General features: G+C 37.4%; 1 protein-coding gene across 1 annotated transcript in view; it reads right to left on the reverse strand.

The window, feature by feature from the left end:
* Positions 1 to 373: 373 nt before the first annotated feature.
* The window catches only part of LOC587030 (ankyrin repeat domain-containing protein 50), a 41454-nt gene continuing 19555 nt past the window's right edge, over positions 374 to 22272 (reverse strand). The window contains exon 3 of the mRNA XM_030981152.1: positions 374 to 1431. The gene's annotated coding sequence lies outside the window, so the exon portion shown is untranslated. The remainder of the gene's footprint in view (positions 1432 to 22272) is intronic.

Raw genomic sequence — 22272 nt, forward strand, 5'->3', positions numbered from 1 at the left:
AAGGAGAGAGAGAAGGAGAGAGAGTGAGAAAGAGAGAGAAGGGAAGAGAGAGAGGAGAGAGAGAGATAGAGAGAGAAGGGAAGAGAGAGAGAGAGAAGGGAAGATAGAGAGAGAGAGAAGGGAAGATAGAGAGAGAGAGGAGGAAAGAAAGAGAGAGAGAGGAGGAAAGAGAGAGAGAGGAGGGAAGAAAGAGAGGGAAGAAAGAGAGGGGATACAGAAAGACAGATAGCAAAGCGAGCAGGCAGTAAGACAAGGAATTAACAGAAAGACAGGATCTGAAGATTCGAAACATGATTCCTGAAAGCAATGCAATACTAAATAGGGTGTTGAAATCGCCCCAAGATGATATCATTAAACTTGGGATCATGTTGCATGTTATATCTTACCTAACAATTGCTCTTTTAGGTAAATCTCATTCATACCCACTGTAGCAGTAGACTTTAAATCAAATTTAATCATTCCTAGAAGTTGAACAACAAATAAAAAAATATCTCAGAATCTTTCCAAGATGTTTTTGTTGTGAAATTAAGCAGCAACGATTATTTTTCATATTGCTATAGCATTGAAAAGCAGATAATACCTGATAATTGAACAATGCAACACATAAATCCAGCATTACTTTTATATCACGACTATTAAAAACCTTAGGATAGAGGATATCTTCATTATCGTCTCTTCTACGAATACATACTTGTATCATACATCTATTGCAGCCAAACCTCACACATGACATAATATAACAGGTAAAACAAACTTAGGTAATCTCAAGTATACAACAAACACATTTACTATTTCAGAAAGGGATCTAAAACATATCATCAAGCTAAGGCAATACATAATTCATGTGAACGAAACCAAATTGGGGTATTAAATGTTGGGCGTACATGAATTACTAATGAAACCATTTCCGGCCCTGTTTAGAACAAGGTTTTGAGGGATATTGGATTTTAAACAATCCACTTATAAAAAGTGATTCTCTAAGCAGAGTCGATGAGATGCTCGGAATAGCACTCTGCTGCAGAGGTTGAGACGCTTATAGCTGCTGACATCCCTCTTCTGGCATGCAGGCACCTGCCGTAGCCCCGCCCTGGTATAGAGTTCCCATAGGCGTGGCTTGTTGATTCTGTGTGGTGCGCATCCCCTTTCTTGTAACGTTCTCTACTCAATGGTGCGCGAAAAGCACGCATGAAGCGGACATGGAGGCAGTGCGGATGAACGGCTGTGACCGGAAACCTGATGCGGGTAATTTGACAGGTTGTGTGTTAAACTCATCATCATCATCATCATCCTCTTCGTCAGCACTGGGCCTCAGGAACGGCACCATGGACATCCATCTGGAGGAGAAGCCTACGTCACTCTGAGTTCCAGGGACCAAGGATACTGGTAGGATTGGAATGATGGTATTTTGGTTCAGGAACGCAGACAGTTCTCCTGTATAGCAAAAACAGAAAGAAAATAAAAGAAAGGAAGAATTAATAAAGACTGTTTCATCAGTAATCACAACACATTTTATGAAAACTTGGTTTATAAGCATTATTATAGTCCTCAATGTAGGCCCTACATCATGAAATATGGAATCATTCACAGGTAACTGGTACATGTGTATGAATGTAAATACAGAGATGAGTTCCCATAAGATTATAGAAAGTACAAACTAGAGTGACTGTAAAAGAAAGTCTTCTATTAATTATTAACAATACCTGTATTTCATCAAGAGTTTATCCAACCTGCTTGATTTGCTTCCCTAAAAAGTTTCAAGGGGAATTCGTCTGAACAAAGCTTTATGCTCTCTAATAAGTAATATCTGATGAAGTTTGTAGGACACCTGACTGTGCATGTGACCCATAGCATGGGGTTTATACAGGTCATTGAGGTTTGTTCCCTTTATTAGGGCATGAGAGTTCAACTCTTTAAAGGGATCCGGTAACTTTGTCTCAGATCCTTTTTTAAAAATCCTTGATTTAGCTCATGCTGTAACGATAACTATTAACCTTTAGGTCAGTCAGGAACCCCATGACTTGTACAAGCCGATCGCCTGTCTGATTATCAAGATATTTATGATTGAAAATCAAAATCAAATTTTACCTTTTCCCAATGATTTTCATAACACTACAGTCTATTGGGGAAAACGAGTATGGTAAAACCACCAAAGATTTTTACTTTTTTGAGGCGCTTCTTGACCATTTGAAGCGCAATTTTTTTAGGGCTTCAATATTACACCATATCACAGACACTGATAACACTTAGGGCCGTGCATCTCAGATTTAACATTGTTAAGCGATGCCTTTAAAGAGACCCACTAACTCTGCATGGTCATCCTCTACTAGACAGACGCTGTAGAGATGATGATCATCAAGAAGAATTATTACTTGCCCTTCAGAAGGGAAGCAGTTCAAGCACATGGTTTGATTGGAATCAACATCCATCATAGCTGCATGCTAGAGATTACTACTTTACTACCATCAGCTGTTGAGAGTCAAAAGGGTATTAAAGGTAAAGACCAGCTTTGGAAATGCCCCCCCCCCCCCCTCTCAAAAAATGAAATGGAAGCTCTTATTACCAATCATGTGAAAGAATATGTTTTGACTAATACGTGATGATACAGATTTGCCGGGGAAACCGCGTACTAATTTTGGTAAATTATTATATCTTTCCGGACTGGATAGATATCGCGTAGTCCCGTATACATCTTTCTGTGTATAGTGCTTGTAACTTTATCAAGACTGGGCCAAATTTTGATGATTCCAGAACCTTGCAGTACACACCAATACTTATATGCTAGATGATCAACCTTTTCTGATTGATTCCACAACTTTTCTTTCACAATGTAATCGCATGACCAGAACTGGTCCTTTAACCTTCTTATTAACGATATAAGTTTATGCCCTTTTGGTCTGAGCAGATGATCTAAGTTTGGATGCAAGGGAAGCTGATTTGTGCACCAGTAAAAGGGAATGCTTTTAAGATGAAGGTGACCAACTGACCATCGATGACAGATACATTTTGAAATCACGGACCAAGCAATAAATCTTAGGCAGAGATGTTATTATATTCATATTCACAGGCAACAATGCCCTAGCTAGTGCCTAGGTCGACTACTTGCTTAAGTACATGTCTCTTTATTTCTTTAAATGCTTACTAGGCCTAAAGATAATTTCAGTCAAATGAACCATAGTTTGCACTACTCAAAGAGTCACCATCGATCAAAGAAAAAACAAAGATGGTGACATTTATGAAAAGTGACATCAGTATTTTTGTTCACACATGAAGAAGAAAAGCAGAAAAACATTTCTGTTGGTTGATTGATATACATAAAAACACTCAACATGATATACATAAAAACACTCAACATGAAATCCAAATTCAGTCTGGCTTGAAAGAAGCTGTTGAATATAATTTTTATTTTTATACCAATCATAATAAACCTTAGGCTTTTCCTACCAATATCTAGTCTCACTATGGAAACATTACTTAACCCCATTTGCAATGTTAAGCACTATTTGGCTACAACAACACAGAAATACATATCAATTTGCAGGTAAGTCTGGCCATGAGAGGGTTAAAGATGAACAATTGAGGAGGGTAAAACCACAAGATCAATTAACCCTACAGGGCAATGGAGGGGTACAAAAGAACTCCATAATAGGAATATTAGCCCCAAAATACTAGTTATGAACCTGGCAGGTTTAGTGCCTACAGAATATAATTAGGCCCAAGTATTTTTCTCTCTGTATGGCTCAACACAAACAAATATGATAGCCCTTTAAGCTTTGTGAAAGGTTATGTTCTTGTATGGATTCTTCATCATTGGTCTACAATTTTTTAGCTCTAGGGCACTTGTGTATGATTGTACAGTCAAGCAAGCAGGCAATAGGGGAGGGGTATCTACTTTGGACCATTTTCTTTAAAGTTTGGGATGAAAAAATTAGTCTGGAATCGTTGCGCTTTTGTCGGTGAGAGAAAGGCCTTCCGGCAGGCAACCTTAATAAATAAAAGACTCTTCCAGAGTTTTGCTTTGATGGGTTGATATCAGCACTCTTGAGTGAAGAAGAAAAAACAGTTTGAGGGGTTTCAAAACCTGTAAGTGATTTGTGGTTTTCCATCTGTTGATTTACAGAGATTACCTTCCGCTATTTATGCTTTTCACAACTGAGCAAACCATTTGGTCTTCTTTAGTTACTGCTCAGAACATTGATGGTATTGTGATGAGTAAATTGATCTTGAATGGATCATTTAGTATCAGTTATAATATCAAAATTGAACATCCTACAAATTGATACACCACAACAATATGTGAATTTAATTTCAAAAGACGGACACAGCGATGTTATTTCTTTGCATGTGAAAACAAGATGATATTGCGGTTTGGTGTCTACGTCACGGGATGATCTCCTGCTTATTGGGAATGTCATTTAACTCATTATAATACCCCAGCATGATTAGAGGGACCTGTGATGCTCATACAGTAGGCCTGTCTTCACTATCTCGAGATTGCCAAATATCCAGCTATTTGAACTATCCGATCCCAAACTATCCAGCTAATTTGCGTCTTTATAGCGGGATATTTGGTCGGGATTGTCATCCCGAGATATCTTGGGATAGTTTGCAAAATTCCAAAATATCCCACTATTTTGCAAAATATCCAGCTATTTGTCCTGTGCGTCTTCACCAGACCGAAGACTCGCACTATGCGCTAACGTTGAGCAAAATATCTCGAGCTAATATCTCGAGCTAATTTCTCAAGGTTGAGTTTCAAGTTTTGCGGTCGAATCTCGAGATGATGAGGACGCGCCTAGTGTGTCTGTACAACTAGGTACTGGTGAGGCCGGGTGACTGACTGAATCTAGAAGGCTGACATATGCAAACATCATCACTGCCTTCCACCCGTCTCCAAATATACACATACATACAGATGGCAGTAATGAGCTTCCACTATCCATGTGTGTGTTGGGGTTCCAGACATTGCTTTCTATTTATACATCATTTCAATCTATTAACAGATGTTGTTATTTCTTTCCAGAAGTCTAGATTTTTAGCCAGCAAAAAGGACGGTAAGGATTCTGTCTCTTCCTTTGTTGCCTAGGTGACGGGTGTGTGACAAATAAAAGTAAACATAAGATATGATCATTTGAATGACACAAGACGATGTCAAAAGAATTCCCTTGGGGTTGAATTAAGACTAACATATACAGTGTATGAAAGGTCATATTCTAGACTCTCTCATCTCTTTCTCTTATTTTCTGTATATATTCCTCTGCCACACTGGTATGCCAACACAAGTACAAATACAGGATCATTTGTCTTTTTCTTGCTAACTTATTATTTTATTCATTATGAGAATTTACTGCATTAAATCATTTAAGAATCCCAGAATAAAGAAAATAGGTACATGTACATGTTTTCTTGTTAGACATATGACTAAAAACTTGAATAACTAGATTGTAGGTTATTCAAGCAGCCTGATGCGTAACTTAAAAGATAGAAGCCTCTATATTAAAATATGTTATCTCATATCATGATGAATGTACATGAAATGCCTTTGTAATATTTTATGTCTGGTAAAAAAGAAAATACCATAATTCCCAGGACTACACAAAAGAGGGTAATATCATACTAGAACTTTGTATGCACCTTGAGTATCCACTGGGATGGATTAATATGTGCGCAATATTAAATTATTATTAGGAACTGGAGCTTCTAAAGGAGATAAAAGTCAAAAGGCATAAAGCTCAGCATCCAGTCTCTCATCACTGTATCATATCAATCAATATGCATTTTTATTTACATGACAGAATTCACAACAAGAGAACTACATGTATGTCTGGTTCAAACAAACGCTAATAATTGAAAGAAAGATATTGCGGACTTGCTGAGTATGCAGTATGCATCAAGCTAATAAATGGGGCATCTCATTCCAATTTAGATATGCGCCAAACTGCCCCAATATCATCCCCATCTTCATAAGAAACCAATCAATTCTCCCTTCTGAGTCAGTCTCCAAGCTTCTCCCCCATAAAATATCCCTCCATCTCACTATTCATACTAAAATCTAGGTCCACGTCCGTCCTTCGCATGTTCATGTTTATCTCCTCCCTATCAGCATGCTACTCAGAAGATACGTCGCGCATCCCCCCCCCCCCCCCTCCATCGCATCTCATATTGGAATTCCAAACGCACGAGCCCCGACTTTTAATTGCTCGCCGCCTCGAGATGGCGAGGGCCTTGAAAGGTTCGGTTATTTTTACTCTCGAATGAAGCCTTTTCATATTTCTCTTTCTAGCTGAGCTACATGAAGGTTTGGATTCACTGCACACACTGTAGGGTTCGTGCAGGAAGTGTGGTGTTTATGAGATGAGGGTGGAAGGGCATGTTGAGGCGTACAGAGTGCAGCGTTTATTAAGCATCAGCGCTCCATTTGAGAATCCCCTACTATTCTCAAATGCATCCCAGGCCACCAATTATAGATTCATGCATTATGGATAAACTTGGTGCAAAGATAAACCAACTGAACAGGGCAAGCACAACAGAGTACAATATTCAGCAACCTAATACACTTCTCTTCTCAAGAACTTCCCTGTTCTTGGTGTATTTATAACATCTATGCAGCTAGAGGATGGGCACTTCAAATTTTATATCAACAATTTTTTTTTGCAGATTGATCAATATCGCCTTCAACATTCTTTGCAGTCCTGTTTGTTTCCATTCCACACTGTCATGTCATCCTTTATGATTTCATCATATTCAACCATCATCATCAATCCATCATATTTGTCCTCTTCTTTTCTCATCACAATCATCCCTTCTCTCTTTCCCTTCCACCATGACCAACATCCATGCTCTCTTCTTTTCTTCTGGCCACCATCCCTCTTGTACATCCCACCTCTAGCCATTTCATCTTCCTCTCCTACGCCACTATCATCCAAGCTCTTTTCTTTTCTTTTCATCACCGTCCCTCTTAGGGCGCGTTCATGCTTGATTTTGACGGCCAGAATCAGGCATCTGTTACGCGTTTAGTTTAAAACACGATTGCGTTCATGCTCACTTTTGTAGAATCACCGAAAAACGGCGATCACGATCGCCGATCGTAAACTCACAAAAAGATGCGTTTACAATTTGTAAACGCGTTTAAATGGGGTCAACGCACTGACCTCTAGTGGGTCTACGTAGCATGCGCACACAGGTTTGCGAATCCAGCTGAAGGCCACCCAAGGAGAATTGCCTGGAGAAGTGAGCATGAACAGCGCACCGTGGAACTGCGATTACGATGAGCGTTTACGATGAGCGTTACAAATCGCTCATTCTGCCTTCAAAATCAAGCATGAACGCGCCCTTAATAATCCCACCTCTAGTCATGCCATTTTTCCTTTCTAGTTTTACCACCATTATCATCCAAGCTCTCTTCTTTTCTTCTCATCACCACCATCCCTCTTGTACCTCTCTCTTCTAGCTGCCCCATCTTCCTCTCCTCCGCCACTATCATCCAAGCTCTCTTCTTTTCTTCTCATCACCACCATCCCTCTTGTACCTCTCTCTTCTAGCTGCCCCATCTTCCTCTCCTCCGCCACTATCATCCAAGCTCTCTTCTTTTCTTCTCATCACCATCACCACCACCATCCTCCTCCTCCTCCATCCCATCAGGGAGAGGAAACCCTCCGGGCAGAGCCACATTCAAATCAAGCAGAGTGGAGTGCAAATATGATTCTCCCCATCTCGACAAGACAGTATTTAGAAGACTCTATAGTGTAGAATTCAATGAGTCCACGAGGCATGACTAGCATACACGACGACGACAAACCAAGTTGGCAACACACAATAGACCTTGGATGGGCAGGGATCGAGCACTGCTACCATGATGCTGTGTGAACCAACATGCGCACAGATGAACATGGAAAATGAGAGGAATGAATGAATATAGACAGAATATCTGTACAGATTTTTATTGCCATACATCTCATTAGATTTCCCAGGTGCCAGTGCACTTTTCCTCCCCTAAAAAGGTCTACAATATCTATTACGTTTTAATCCCCACGTTCAATTTGATGTAATTATAATCATACACAAAGCATGCAGGTCTCAATACAGACATGAACATGACTAGTACAAGGTCCCGAACGCAGCGGCAGGTACAAAAAAAAACTTGCAAGGATCCAATCAAGTGATTGGATTTAGGGATTTTGGCAAAGTCACTTCAAATTATATTGGATTCTGGAGCCAAGACACTTACGTAAAATGATCATAATAAAGCACAATATACATGTTGTGAGCTCTGATTTGAATTGAGAGGAGAAAATAATGCAAGCTGCCTACACTGTAGGTATGCTCAGCAAATCACAAAAATGACTATAAACTTGTTGAAATGCATTTTCTTGCAGGCTAGGGTAATAAATTGAGATTTTGAGGCTATTGAAAAAGAATGAAAAAGGAAAAGGCTTGAACTGTATTTTTTAAGTAGTTGGTATGGCCTTATCATTATTGTACCGTAGATCAATATGCACTAATCAAATATATTACACAGAGGTTTCAAACATGCTGGTGTATTTTTCCTCCAAGATGATGGTCAATTAGTCATTGCTCTCATTTTTAACCATATTCAAATTTCAAAGCTACAACCTAAAATAGCGCTCAAGTTATCCATGTAGCACTTAAAAAGTACTCTTTGATGCATACATTTTCAAGAGATTGGAAACCCCTTCTTCAATCAATACCATACTTCTGGCTTTGTAAGTAGGTCATCTACGGGATGATGTATCTCGGTCAGTGTATTCAATCTACATGACGACCCATCTGGTTGAATCCCTAAGGTATGGTGTGTACTGACCAAACAAACGCATGAATAGCGTTTACCTGACCCCAAAATTCAAATTTCATAATTTCTTTCACCGAATCCAGGTGATGATTAAGGGGTGTAAAATAAACTCCCTCCTTTTTTTTTGTTCTTTTTCCTTTTTTGCTCTCTCTCTCTTTCTCTGTGTAGATCTCTCTCTCCCTCCCTCTCCCGTTCTGGATTACTATGCTCTCTCTCTCTCTCTCTCTCTCTCTGTCTCTGTCTCTCTCTCTCTGTCACTCTCTCTCTCTCTCTCTCTCTCTAGATTTGCCTCTCCCGTTCTAGATTACTACGCTCTCTTTCTCTTTGTTGACTTTACGCCCTCCCTCTTGGCTACTTGGTCTAATCAAATTGAGGCTCCTAGGCGGTCTACAGGCAACCAGTTTGAGGTCGAATATTTGTCTTTTCCTCCATCTTCGGGGTGGAATATTTGGGTAAATTTGATGCAAAGAAAATATTATTTCCATTCATTATTGAAAATCTGGTGCTGACTGAGGAAACCGAAAGGCCAGTTCCATTTTGGTTTTTTTATCAAATTAATACAATCGCAATGAAATCTGGTTTAAACTAATATTGAACAATCTCGGCACTCTTGGATATTGTTGGCAAATATTTGTGCTCATAAGAACATTTGTTAACAACCTTGCACTATTATACTTCTAGGACGAGGAATAACTTCCAATTCCCTTATCGCCACGGACAGTAAAACGGGGCCTGCATGTATCTGGTTACCATGCAATGTTGTAATATGATTTTCATTGGTTTATTATACATTGGAATGTGAGAATTCACTGCAAATAGAATTCAAAACTAAACTGGTTCATCCTTGTCTGTGATAATTATAAAAGCTGTGGGCATGGGTTTTTTTTTATTCTCCCAAAATAAATTACCCTCAAAGAGGGATATTTTTTTGAAGCCATATTATATTTGTATAAAAACCTGAACACTCTTCTGTTATATTTCTTAATCACATTGCTAAAGTTTACAATTTTATTGTCTGCTAATTCTTTTTAAAATGTTGTTTAAAACAATAAAGCGCTTAGAGAAATTGTACTAAGCGCTATTTAAAAGCTAAATATAAAATACTAATAATACAATCCCTTTTACATAAGGCCATGTTATCTATTAAATCATTTTTCATGAGTCGACAAATTCCGCGTACCCATTCTAGTATGTGGATCCAATATTTGTATTTCAAGCCTCATCTTCTCTGCCTGGCTAGCTTGGTTGGTTTGGGTTCGACCAGGATGAGGGATGATTCATTCGGTTGCATACTTAATGCATGTGAATTGATGTGGGTTTGGGAGTAGAGAAAGGCGATTACAGCCAAAGCCATAATGTCATTACACTTCTTACGAGCTCCCCATCTCTCTTGGGTTTTTCTTCAAGCTTTCTTAAAGATAGATCAGAAGCAGGGAAGGATAATTTGGGGCCTCCTGATGCACTCTCATTTGATGACGAAGAGAAGTAATTTACCGAATCTCATTACACTTGTTTGAAACTACTATATTTCAGCATCAGTGATCTGACTGCACCAATGCCCACACGCTCCAAGATTCATTGGAAAAGGTAAATGAAGGAAAGAATCATTCTCTTCAATAAATGCATGTATTAATCTTAAAACCCATATAGATTTAATCAAAAGACAAATTTTTAAAAAAATAAGAATAATAAACACAATAGGGGAAATAGTTTATATTTAGACTTTACAAAAGAGCAGATTCTAATATCTATAAATCAAATATAAACAAGGTCTCAGGATTTATTTAAACACAATACTGATCATAAGTAGAAAATCTGCAAGTAATTTACCCCAAGAAAACTATAGCTTTTCTATGCCAATGAATGTATACTTCTGATAAACACCAAGTTAAAATTACACAGATGCACTTAGTCAACTTCTACTGAGGCAAATTTGGCAAGTGAAATAGAGAAATGGATGACAAGTATGACAATTTCAAGAGGTTTTCCCTGAATTTAAGTAAAGAAATTAGACATGAAGGTAAAAGAATTGAAAAGAGTTTAACTACAAGGTAGAATCTTGACAGAAGCGTGACTTACTGTTGACTGTCATCATCAAAGGTTTGATAAAAATAGAACTAAAGTTGGGAGCATCCCAAACTAAAAGGCCTTCCTGGATATTCCAATTAAAGATGGATTACTCCAGGACACCATATGACAATCCAAACCAATTATTAGTGGCTCACTGCCAAGACTAATTATCCTGCTAGGTTCATTTCTTCAGCCATCTTGGGTAATTGCTTGCAACATTTGTAATCAGATGTGCACATTATCACACCCTTTTGTGGTTGATGAATATAAAGAAGTTTCTAGGAATGTTTTGTTTTAATCATTTTTGAACGGGAATTTGGAGGTCACATAACATGAGTAATATAAACCATATGAATGGAATGTGATATCAACATGACATTTACATGTATGTGAAGTCATTGAAGAATGTCACATCTTAGTGTTATATGTCAATTTCATAATCGCCCATGATGACCTACAAAATGATGCCCCTCCCTTTTCCTACATTGTATCAATATAAACATGATGTAAGAGTCTACATCGTCAAACTACATATATTTTCATATTAATTTTTGTTTAAGCTTGAGTCGCTCGACATTACGGTAGTAGAGTAGAAAATATATCAAGTTTTTAATGTTTGTTCCATTATATACATGTAGCACCTTTACATAAACATGCTCAAAGCACTTTACATAATAGTAAATACAACAGAATAATTATTTCCATTCTCATGATACTCAGTAAATGGGTCAGTAGTAACAAATTGTATTTCACAATATACAGTACAGTATATATGTACATTTTAATCATTCAACCTTACAAGGACAAGCTATTTTACAGAGAATCATGGAGGAATTCTGCGGTTGGAGAATCTACAAGAAATAAGAAATGGGTAATATTTGAAAAGACAAGAAGATACATCAGAAACCCAAATAGCTTCACACAGCAGACAGAGAAAGACAAATACCCGGTAAAAGAAATTGAAGGTTGCTCACTGTGTGAAGTTCTATACGAACAAATACCACATATTGTGCTACATTTCCTGCTTTTAAATGATTCTTGAATCTTTATAGCCGACTGTCGGACATGATTAGCAAAGCAAGCATGCATGCTGTGATGAGACTTGAATCAAATGATTAAACATTTTTGTGGCATTATGAATCAATCATGCTTGGCTGCGGAAGGTGGGCAGACCGGCAGAATGTTAGAGTTGCAAATAACCTTGCAAAGTCATGAATTCCATCAAAGGCTTTTGTTCTCGTGAAGTTAAACATTGGGCAATGTCAATTCAAAGATTTACACCTAATGTTGAGTATTGGTAAGGAGGGGAGTGGTTGTGGGAATTCAACCCAGTTGTGTTTACATATACATGTAAATGTATTTATTATACTGCCTATTCACAACCAAGGCAAAAAGGAAATGGTCTCAAACCAATTCCATTAACGTAATTGGTTGACTTATTCATGATTTCAATATGATTGTCCATTATACATTATAAATTGTCATCATTCCACACCTACCTACAACATGGATAACAATTGTTACAGGTACATGTAGTTGAGTTATAACACTGGGATGATGCAAATATTCATTGACAACAGTCAATAATAAAGAAAATAGGTAAAGAAGAAATACAAATCTAACAAAATACAGAGGTATTATTACAGTATACTGTGGGTGTCAGACAAATTGTTATACATTTAACATTTGTCATGCATTGTAATTCAAGTTTTCACATTTCAAATTCTTAAACGAGGTTGTAACATTTCATTATCATTGGTATACATGTATCACCAGCAAATTTTGAGAGGGGGAGGGGGCTGTCCCCTCTCCCCTCTTCAAAGATAAATCAAACTTGAGTTTTGCCACTTAGAGATTCAAATTCTACTTTGAGGGCTTCCCTGACATTCATCAGAAATTTTGTCCTAAAAAAATATCATGTACAATTTACATTGAGTTCACTGTCATCAAAAATTGAATTCAGTATGGCCTTAAAGTCTCTTCTATTTCTTGTCCTCCTGGGTAGCCTTTCATGAAACCGTCATAAGTAAAAGCTCACCGACATCCCAGTGAAACAGGTATTGTAATAAACATACATTTCAATCGGATGTCGCCAGGCTTTTTCGTGAAACGCTGCCCTTTTCTCCCAAATCCCCCTTTCCCTCCCCTACCCTCCCCTTGCTTCCCTATTTACAGTGCAAGCCTATACAACACAATGGTTTCCAATTTCTTTTGTTTTCATGCAGGTTGGCAGGATTTATGGATAATAAACTAATAACCTGATTTAATGAGGGATAACCAAGAATGTACCATGGACACAATTCAATTTGATGTGAGAATTGGCAGCAAATGTAGCATGGGATCACCAATGGTTGAATGAATGCTTCATTGAATTGAGTTCAAATAAACAAATATTATAAAGGTCTATTGTGATCAGGTATCCCTAAATGTATATTAAGAAGACAATAGAAGGAATTGTTATATTCTACTCATTCATTGATACAGATTTCATATACCCATGCCTCATGAACATTAATTTTACTACTAATATTACTTTTTATTCTGTTTAGTACAAAATGTAATTCATCTCCTTATTATATTAACTGACTTTCATTTAAAACCATATAACCATTCATAATATTTTTGAGATTATTTTTGAGAATATTTCATGTCACATTTACACTACTTGTAATCTGTCACTAACATTTCACAGTAACTTGAAACTCAATATTGAAATTTTAATTTGTATAATATAATTTCAATATCACATGAGTAGTTAAATTATTCTGAAAAAAATTTATTAAATCACTCATTCCTAAAATCTTGAGAAGAACTCTAAAAAGTATACAATATCATTCTTTGTCATAGTCATTTTTTAATCTATCTCATTATAACACAAAAGACCCTTCCTCAAATTAAGGTGATAATATACATTTTTTCCTGATCCTACAATGGCATGCACTAATGATGTCATTTCTTCTACATCATGTCACTTACATCTAACAATGAAACAAGGGCACAAGCCAAATAGGGTGGAAAATGGAAACCTTATTATGATAACCAAGGCAAGCCAATCCATGCCAAGTGCTTTGGGAGAACTGATTTCATCATGGTTTTGTCTCTTGAACTATACCATAGATGCGGAATTCTGAGATCACTTGTGATGCATGAAAATGAACAGACCCAATTCAATTTGCAAGAATCCACCTGGGAATGGGATGGGCAGATATAAGTAGAACAGATAAGGCATATTCACTGCTATCTTTTAGAAAATCACCTCTTAGAAGAAATACTGTAGGCCATCAAGTATTCGGCCATCTTGAAATAAAAGAAGTTGCTAAATAACAAATATTTTATGTAGGCCTAGGCACATTTATTTATCTGCAACAATCTTCAAGAGAGTGAATAATGAAGGCATAACAACAAGAGGAGGAGCAAGAAGACACAGTTTGGCTTATAAATATGTACTGTATAATGATTGCAACTATTATGTCCTTATCATCAAGGAGTTACTACACTCCTTGTTATCATATATACATGTAATATTGTTATGAAAAATTATACACAATCTTTGTTTATTGATAAAAAAACTATGTTAATTGCTAAGTGTTATTATAATTATGTATACAGGTTATTGTTCCAAATAATGTTTTTGTTTCTTTTGTATCAGCGTTCTGATTAGTATTCTGTAAGGAATCAATTATTAATATCATTATACTACCCAGTACTGAATCTACCAACTGGAAGATACATAGTAGAATTGTGAGGGAAAAGGAGATACAGGCTTTATGGGGGAAGAAATAGAAACAAAAGAAATGGAATAGAAATTTGAAAGGAAAAAAATACTTTGAAAATAGTCAAGAGAAAGTGAAAGAAGATCAAACTGACAGAGACTTCATCATGACTAATTGTAACCACATGGTTTATACAGCTGACAGGTGACCACAAACATTTTAAGGTCATGTATTCTTAGATTTCATAATGTGTGGGATATTTTTGTATCCCGATACACATCTTCAAGCAGCTTATAAACTGATTGTCATTATAATGTCACTCAAGAATTATGGTGGCCCTGAAGGGACATCGCGAATAGACTGAATCGTTAAAAATATGCGATAAAATTCACGATATCGTCAATTTTATCGCATATTTTTCACGAAGAAATTCACGAAATTGACGATATCGTGAACTTTATCGTGAACTTTTCACGATGAAATTGACGATATCGTGAATTTTATCGTGAAAAGTTCACGATATAAAGTTCACGATATCGTCAATTTTATCGTGTACTCTATCGTGTACTCTATCGTGTACTCTATCGTGTACTCTCCTGACGGGCGCTTCGTAAACAAAACCAGCCCTAGCTGGGGGAGACAGAGAGAAGGAAAAAATGGAAAGGGAAAGAGAAGATAAAAGGAAAGAAAGAATAAGAAGAAGAAAAGAGGGAAACGGGGGGGGGGGGGGGGGGGGGCGAAGGGCTCTTGCCTCCTCCTCACCCCCCCCCCCCCCCCCCCGCCAAAAATAAATAAGGAGAGAGAGAAGGGAAAGGGAAAGGGAAAGAAAATATAAAAGGAAAGAAAGAAGAGGAAGAAGGAAAGAGGGAAACGGGGGAAGCGCGAAAGGCTCTTACCTCCCCCCCCCCCCCCCCCCCGCCAAAAAAATTTTAAAAAAGAGAGAGAGAGAGAGAGAGAGAGAGAAGGGAAAGGGAAAGAAAGAAGAGGAATAAGAGGGAAACAGGGGAAGGGCGAAGGGCTCTTGCCTCCTCCCCCCCCCCCTCCGCCAAAAATAAATAAGAGAGAGAAGGGAAAGGGACAGAAAATATAAAGGAAAGAAAGAAGAGAAATAAGAAGGAAAGAGGGAAACGGGGGAAGGGCGAAGGGCTCTTGCCTCCTCCCTCCCCACCCCCGCCAAAAAAATAAATAAGAGATAGAGAGAGAAGGGAAAGGGAAAGGGAAAGAGAAGATAAAAGGAAAGAAAGAAGAGGAAGAAGAAGAAGAAAAGAGGGAAACGGGGGCGAAGGGCTCTTGCATCCCCCCGCCCAAAAATAAATAAGAGAGAGAGAGAGAGAAGGGAAAGGGAAAGAGAATAAAAAGGAAAGGAAGAAGAATAAGAAGAAAAGAGGGGCTCTTGTCTCCTCCCCCCCCCCCTCCCGCGCCAACAAATAAATAGGAGAGAGAGAGAGAAAGAGAGAAGGGAAAGGGAAAGGGAAAGAAAATATAAAAGGAAAGAAAGAAGAAGAAGACGGAAAGAGGGAAACGGGGGAAGGGCGAAAGGCTCTTACCTCCCCCTCCCCCCTCCCGCCATAAAGGAAAGAGAAGGGAGAGGGAAAGAAAATATAAAAGGAAAGAAAGAAGAGGAAAAAGAATAAGAAAAGAGGGAAACAGGGGCGAAGAGCTCTTGCCTCCTTTCTTTTCTTTCTTTTCCTTTCTTTCCTATTCTCCCTCTTTTTCGTTTTTCTCTTTCTTTCTTCTCTTTCCCTTTCCTTCTCTCTCTCTCTCTTATTTATTTTTTGGCGGGGGGCGGGGGGACGAGGCAAGAGCCCTTTGCCCCCGTTTCCCTCTTTTCTTCTTCTTCTTCCTCTTCTTTCTTTCCTTTTATCTTCACTTTCCCTTTCCCTTCTCTCTCTCTCTCTCTGATTTATTTTTTGGCGGGGAGGGGGGGGGGGTGAGGAGGAGGCAAGAGCCCTTCGCCCCCCCCCCCCCCCCCCCCCCCCCCCCGTTTCCCTCTTTCCTTCTTATTATTCTTTCTTTCCTTTTATCTTCTCTTTCCCTTTCCCTTTTTTCCTTCTCTCTGTCTCCCCCAGCTAGGGCTGGTTTTGTTTACGAAGCGCCCGTCAGGAGAGTACACGATAGAGTACACGATAGAGTACACGATAAAATTGACGATATCGTGAACTTTATATCGTGAACTTTTCACGATAAAATTCACGATATCGTCAATTTCATCATGAAAAGTTCACGATAAAGTTCACGATATCGTCAATTTCGTGAATTTCTTCGTGAAAAATATGCGATAAAATTGACGATATCGTGAATTTTATCGCATATTTTTCACGATTTAGTCTATTCGCGATGTCCCTTCAGGGCCACCATAAAGGATACCAATTTAAGAATACATCTGTCAGTTGGAATTAATTAAATTATGGGCAAACATGAGGTAAATGTAATTGGTTCTTGGTATCACATGAACATAAACAGATATTTTGGTCTGATCCAAGCTTTGAGCGCTGACATGGGTTGCAAACAATCATCAATATAGAACAGTTAAACTACAGGTGCTTGTGCCTTGTGGTCATTATCACAATAATTATGGTACAAATTAGGTTGGACTTGACCATAAAATCATTCATTCATTCTATTCATGGTCAAACTGGTCTAAATGAGATTGATTGAGTGTTGATAGTGTAATTCACATTATCCATGAATTAGCAGATTAATTCCAGCCAGACGGTGGAAGGAATGCAAGTAATCTCCACAGTGCAGACTATTGGTTGACCTTCGACCCGCATTAATCACTGCATCAGGTCAATGGAAACCCTCTGATTTATTGACTTTACCGGTAGATATCTCATGCAAACTGATACTGGATAGCCAGCACTTAATCTAAGGATAACTACTTGATCTACAGTGTGTATGTAGCCTGATCTCCAGTTCAAAATTGAATTGTTTAATGAATGCACAAATTTTGAACGTGTATTTCATTGAAACAATATTTAATTTCAACACGAACAGAAAATTTTGCATATATCCAAACAACTACGATGCTTATTTGTTTTTCTTTCTGATTGTACAAAACTTGTAATATATTAAATATTAAATATTCAATTTCTAAACATAATTTATTAATCACAGCCTGGCATATATATAATATTCAGTTGTATTGGATGTGAAACTACATGTATAGTACTTCTGTTGTAATCAAAGACAAAGAGTTCATATCATTTACACTGCCTCTATACACCTACAATATACACATGAAGGCCAATATGGTGTCAGCGCTCCCAAAAGATTTACTTTGGGAGATAATTTTGCCCATAAAACAGTTTTGAAATGAAGTATGGCTCCTAAATGGAGATCATGGAATGGTGTCATACCATCTTCAACATGTACAGTACACTGTACATGTAAATTTACAACTGTAAAGTTACTACAGGTCATGTTGACTGAGAAATTGAAGAAGAACAAAATTGAGTCTGATGTGAATCACAATTTAAAATCCTTTGTTCTCAATCTATTTTTACCCATCCTAACTTGGCCTCTTAATTTTTCAAATTTCTCATTTTTTTCTCCATTAGTCGTGGAATACCGGTACTTTGTTTTTGGACGTCACATTTAATCGTCAGATTGAGTATCAGTGATACCGGTACTTAAAATTTGAAACCAACAAAAATCATCACTTTTAGAAAAGCAATAATCTCCTTTATAAAAACCTAGGCATACATTGTTGAATTGTAATTTACCGAGTAGTTTAGCCTGATAACTTTATAGTTTATAACTAAATCAACCTGGATGTACCAAAACTTCTATTCTGCATCTGTTTGAAACATTTGGACTACATTTTTCACAAAATCTGCTTTTGAAAATAACATGTACATGTAGCAAGCCGAGTGTTCAGATGTACCTATTTCTAAGTACCAGCAAATATAAAGAAGGACTTCCTAGAGTCCCTACTTATGTCATTATGAGACGGGGTGTGGTTACATTTCACAGAGGATTATCAGATTATTAAGCAAACAGAGTCTGTGTGTAACACCCCAATATAAACAGACAATTCATGCTGGTCAGAAGTTAATCATCGGACTTATTGACCTCTCGGCATTGAACTCTGAACAGGTGGAAGGCCTACTCAGCGTGAACAGCATGAGATACTGGCATGTGCAAGATATAACAAGATAACTCTATCACTTGGCAAAGTGTCCTTATTGATTGGTAACAACAGTTTCTTTCTATTATCTTTGATGATGAGAAAGCACAATCTGATTTCATCAGCAATCTTCTGTCTTACCTTTTTGATCAATGCTTATCATGTCAGGATTGCACTCAAAATTAAAGACTAAGTACTGTCAGGATTTGAAGAAATGAAACCCAGTGTGATGGACATTCATTTCAATTTGGTCAAATGAAACAAATTACATGAGTACCTTCATACAAAATGTTTGCTTCTAAAAGGATTTTGAATGTACATGCTTGCATAGCATAACACACACTAGTAATACATGTACTCTTGTTCAAGAAACATGAAGGCATACTTCAACAAAATGTTAGGTTTAACCTCTGAAGAAAGATGTTTTATACTGAAGCAGTCATTCATAATTCATCCATTAAGAGCCAAAGGGGTATTAATATACTCCATGTAAAATTACAGTATGTGAGTTAACACACTGAAATTGAATTTTTGTAAGGGAAATTCTGCAGGAGAATTAATACAACCAACTCTCTACAACAAGTGTGAAAAACAATTCATCTCCATCCAGCAATACACTACCTGATTACCACTGTTTCCATGGTGATATGATAAGTGGGTACACTAAAGAGGCATGCTGCCCGAAATAGGTGCATATTAATGAGAAGGTGTGGATCAAGGAAAGCCAAAGCACTTGTAAGTGAAGTGGGTAATATGGTTTGTTTACTGGAACTACGGTGTATTGTAAAACCACCAGCCAAAGTCTAAAAGCGGATGTATTGGACGAGTTGGACGACTGCTCCTGATTATAAAAACCATCAGATTGGATGGGTGCCCATTTCTTTCAATGGATTAGGGGGTTAGCCTGTTATTTGGAAGAATTGGGTGTAATTCAGAAGAATTGGGTGTAATCTGCCCAGTGTAATTAATTTAAGTATGAGAATGATTATTTGACTGAGCTATATAATGCCAGTGACAAAACACAGGAATACACAGGAAGGAGTAGGCCCATAGAATAATCAAAGGGGTGGAGGAAGTGTGTGTAGCTTACACATTCAAACAAGAAAGTGACCCAAATGAGATAGAAGGAATAAAGATGCTGCATTGCTGATACTAAAGAATATTGAAATGATTCAGCGAAAAAGGGCAAATTTATGAGCAGTAAGTTCAACATAATTTACATCTAAAGGTAATAATCAAACATAAATACTGTACATGCAGATAAAAGAAGAAGCGAAATTGCTATTGGCCCAGTCAGTGTGTGTAAAATACCAACAGTATTACAGTACTATTAAAGGTAAAAAGTACCATGACGTAAACTGGAGGCATGAACCCTGCAGTACGTTATCTGAGATGCCATTGCACATTCCATCCATGCCTCTAAGCGATGAGGCCTTTCCCTTCGTCCCCCATCCAATTAACCAACTCCTGTCTATCTGACAGTCTGCAATTACATCTATTGAATCTCTATAATGAGTAAGTACTATGGATGGTAATACATCATAAAAGCAAATTATGCAAATTGCGCATCACAGCCAAATCAAGAGATGGCAGAAAAGGATTGATTTATTTGATTATTTGCAGAATGTAAGTTGTAGAGAGAGAGAAAAGAAGGAGGGAGTGACATACATGTACTGTACATGTAGACACTATGAACATGACTGACAAAGAAAGCGGACAAAATATACAGTTCCTCAGGTAGACAAAGGAACATCCCTTTACTGCTATTATGTAGAAATGTGCAGAACAGGTGTCACATGCATACTCACCCTTTTTACATAATAGCAGTGAAGGGATGTTCTTTTGTCTACCTGAGGAACTGTATAATTTATCCGCTTTCTTTGTCAGTCATGTTCATAGTGAGAGAGTTGTGGTGATAAAAACCAATATTTTAACTCTAAACTCATTTCTTAATTCATATCGCACACACAAACATATTTACATTATTGGTGCTTTATGATACTTTATGGCCCATGTGAATTTCTAATGGCCAGATAGCATGAGCATTATGTACATGGATAAATTATTGCTACATGTACTAGTCGTAGGTCTGTTGTATACTGATTAGCAATTACTGAACACTTTCTATCCCCCTTTCCTCCTGAAATCAATTACCGGGCTCATTAGTATCATCGTTAATGGACTCTAATTATCATCCATCTATCAGGATGCATTTACCATTTGCAATTATCACAAATAGATGCACAGGGTATACTATCTTAATGGTAGTAGTAGTAGAAGTGAAGCCTACAAAATATATTTGAAAATATATACATGTAAATGTATAATATATCATATAGGCCATGCATCCCTTGTCTGCTTTCTTTTTCTCTTTCTCTCTAATTTAATCTTTCTCTTGACTTTCTCTGAGCTCTGATCGATCTCTTTCTCTCTCTCCCTCTTTCTTGCTCTCTAATTCTCTCTATTATAAAAAAAAAATAATGGAAGGGGAAACATATGATGGGAAGATTGCAAAAGGAATTAATTTTTTAAAGGGTAATAAAGATCATTAATTATGATTACGTGTACACTGGCAGAATTAATATACATGTAGATGTAGATGATGAACATGTAGTTCCTCATATTTTTTACATCATTATCTTTCATGAGCCCCAAATTATGTGAACGAGTCACTGTATAATAGAGTGATTTCAGAATGATATTGCCCTCCGGAAGGACACATTAAAACATTCCTTCGCACATTTCCAAGTTTTGAACTCTTCAACCCGACTTGAAAAATTGTAGAAATGTGTTTGAAATGTGTTTCAAAAGGAAGAATTGGACTCATAAGTCTAATATCCAACGCAGGAAGTGATTCAGGAATGAGCTCTGAATGTTATGATTATAGAACTCCCTGCATTTAGAAGAGAATAATATTGAGCAGAAGAGAATAATATTGAGCAGAAGAGTAAGATTGGGAGAAGGAGAAATAGAACAGGAGAATATTAGATGGAGAGAGAGAGAGGGTTCGCTCAAAACAAAACAGGGAAAATGGGGAGATAGATAGAAAGAGAGAGAGGGTGAGAGGAGAAAGATGAGATGGTTCTAAAATACAAATAGCAGGAAGACAAGAAGATGAATATTTGATTATTTTGTTTTAATTATTAAAGATAAACTTTAGTACTGGTAATGCGATTGAATTGTGAAAGAAAATGTGTGGAAAGGATCAGAAACAGTTGATCATGTAGCATGTAAGTATTGGTGTGCACTGCAAGGTTCTGGAGTCATCAAAATCATAATAAATTTGACCGAGTCTTGGTAAAGTAACAAGCACTCACATAGAAAGCTATATATGGGACAACACACATGGTGTCGGGGCTAGTACTACCTTGATTTCCTTGTCTTTCTATGCTCATTACTCAGCCAGTACACATTTTCTTCCAAAATTGTTTGGCACATGTCATTTATTTGTAATCTTGAACATTCATTGTAAGTTTCGTTTGATTCTGTGAGAATTTTTTAAATTTTTTTTTACCAGTACTGGAGTTTATCTTTAACATTGAAAGTCCCCTATG

Source organism: Strongylocentrotus purpuratus, unplaced genomic scaffold (genome assembly GCF_000002235.5).
Source record: "Strongylocentrotus purpuratus isolate Spur 01 unplaced genomic scaffold, Spur_5.0 spur5_scaffold_11, whole genome shotgun sequence".
Classification (NCBI taxonomy): domain Eukaryota; kingdom Metazoa; phylum Echinodermata; class Echinoidea; order Camarodonta; family Strongylocentrotidae; genus Strongylocentrotus; species Strongylocentrotus purpuratus.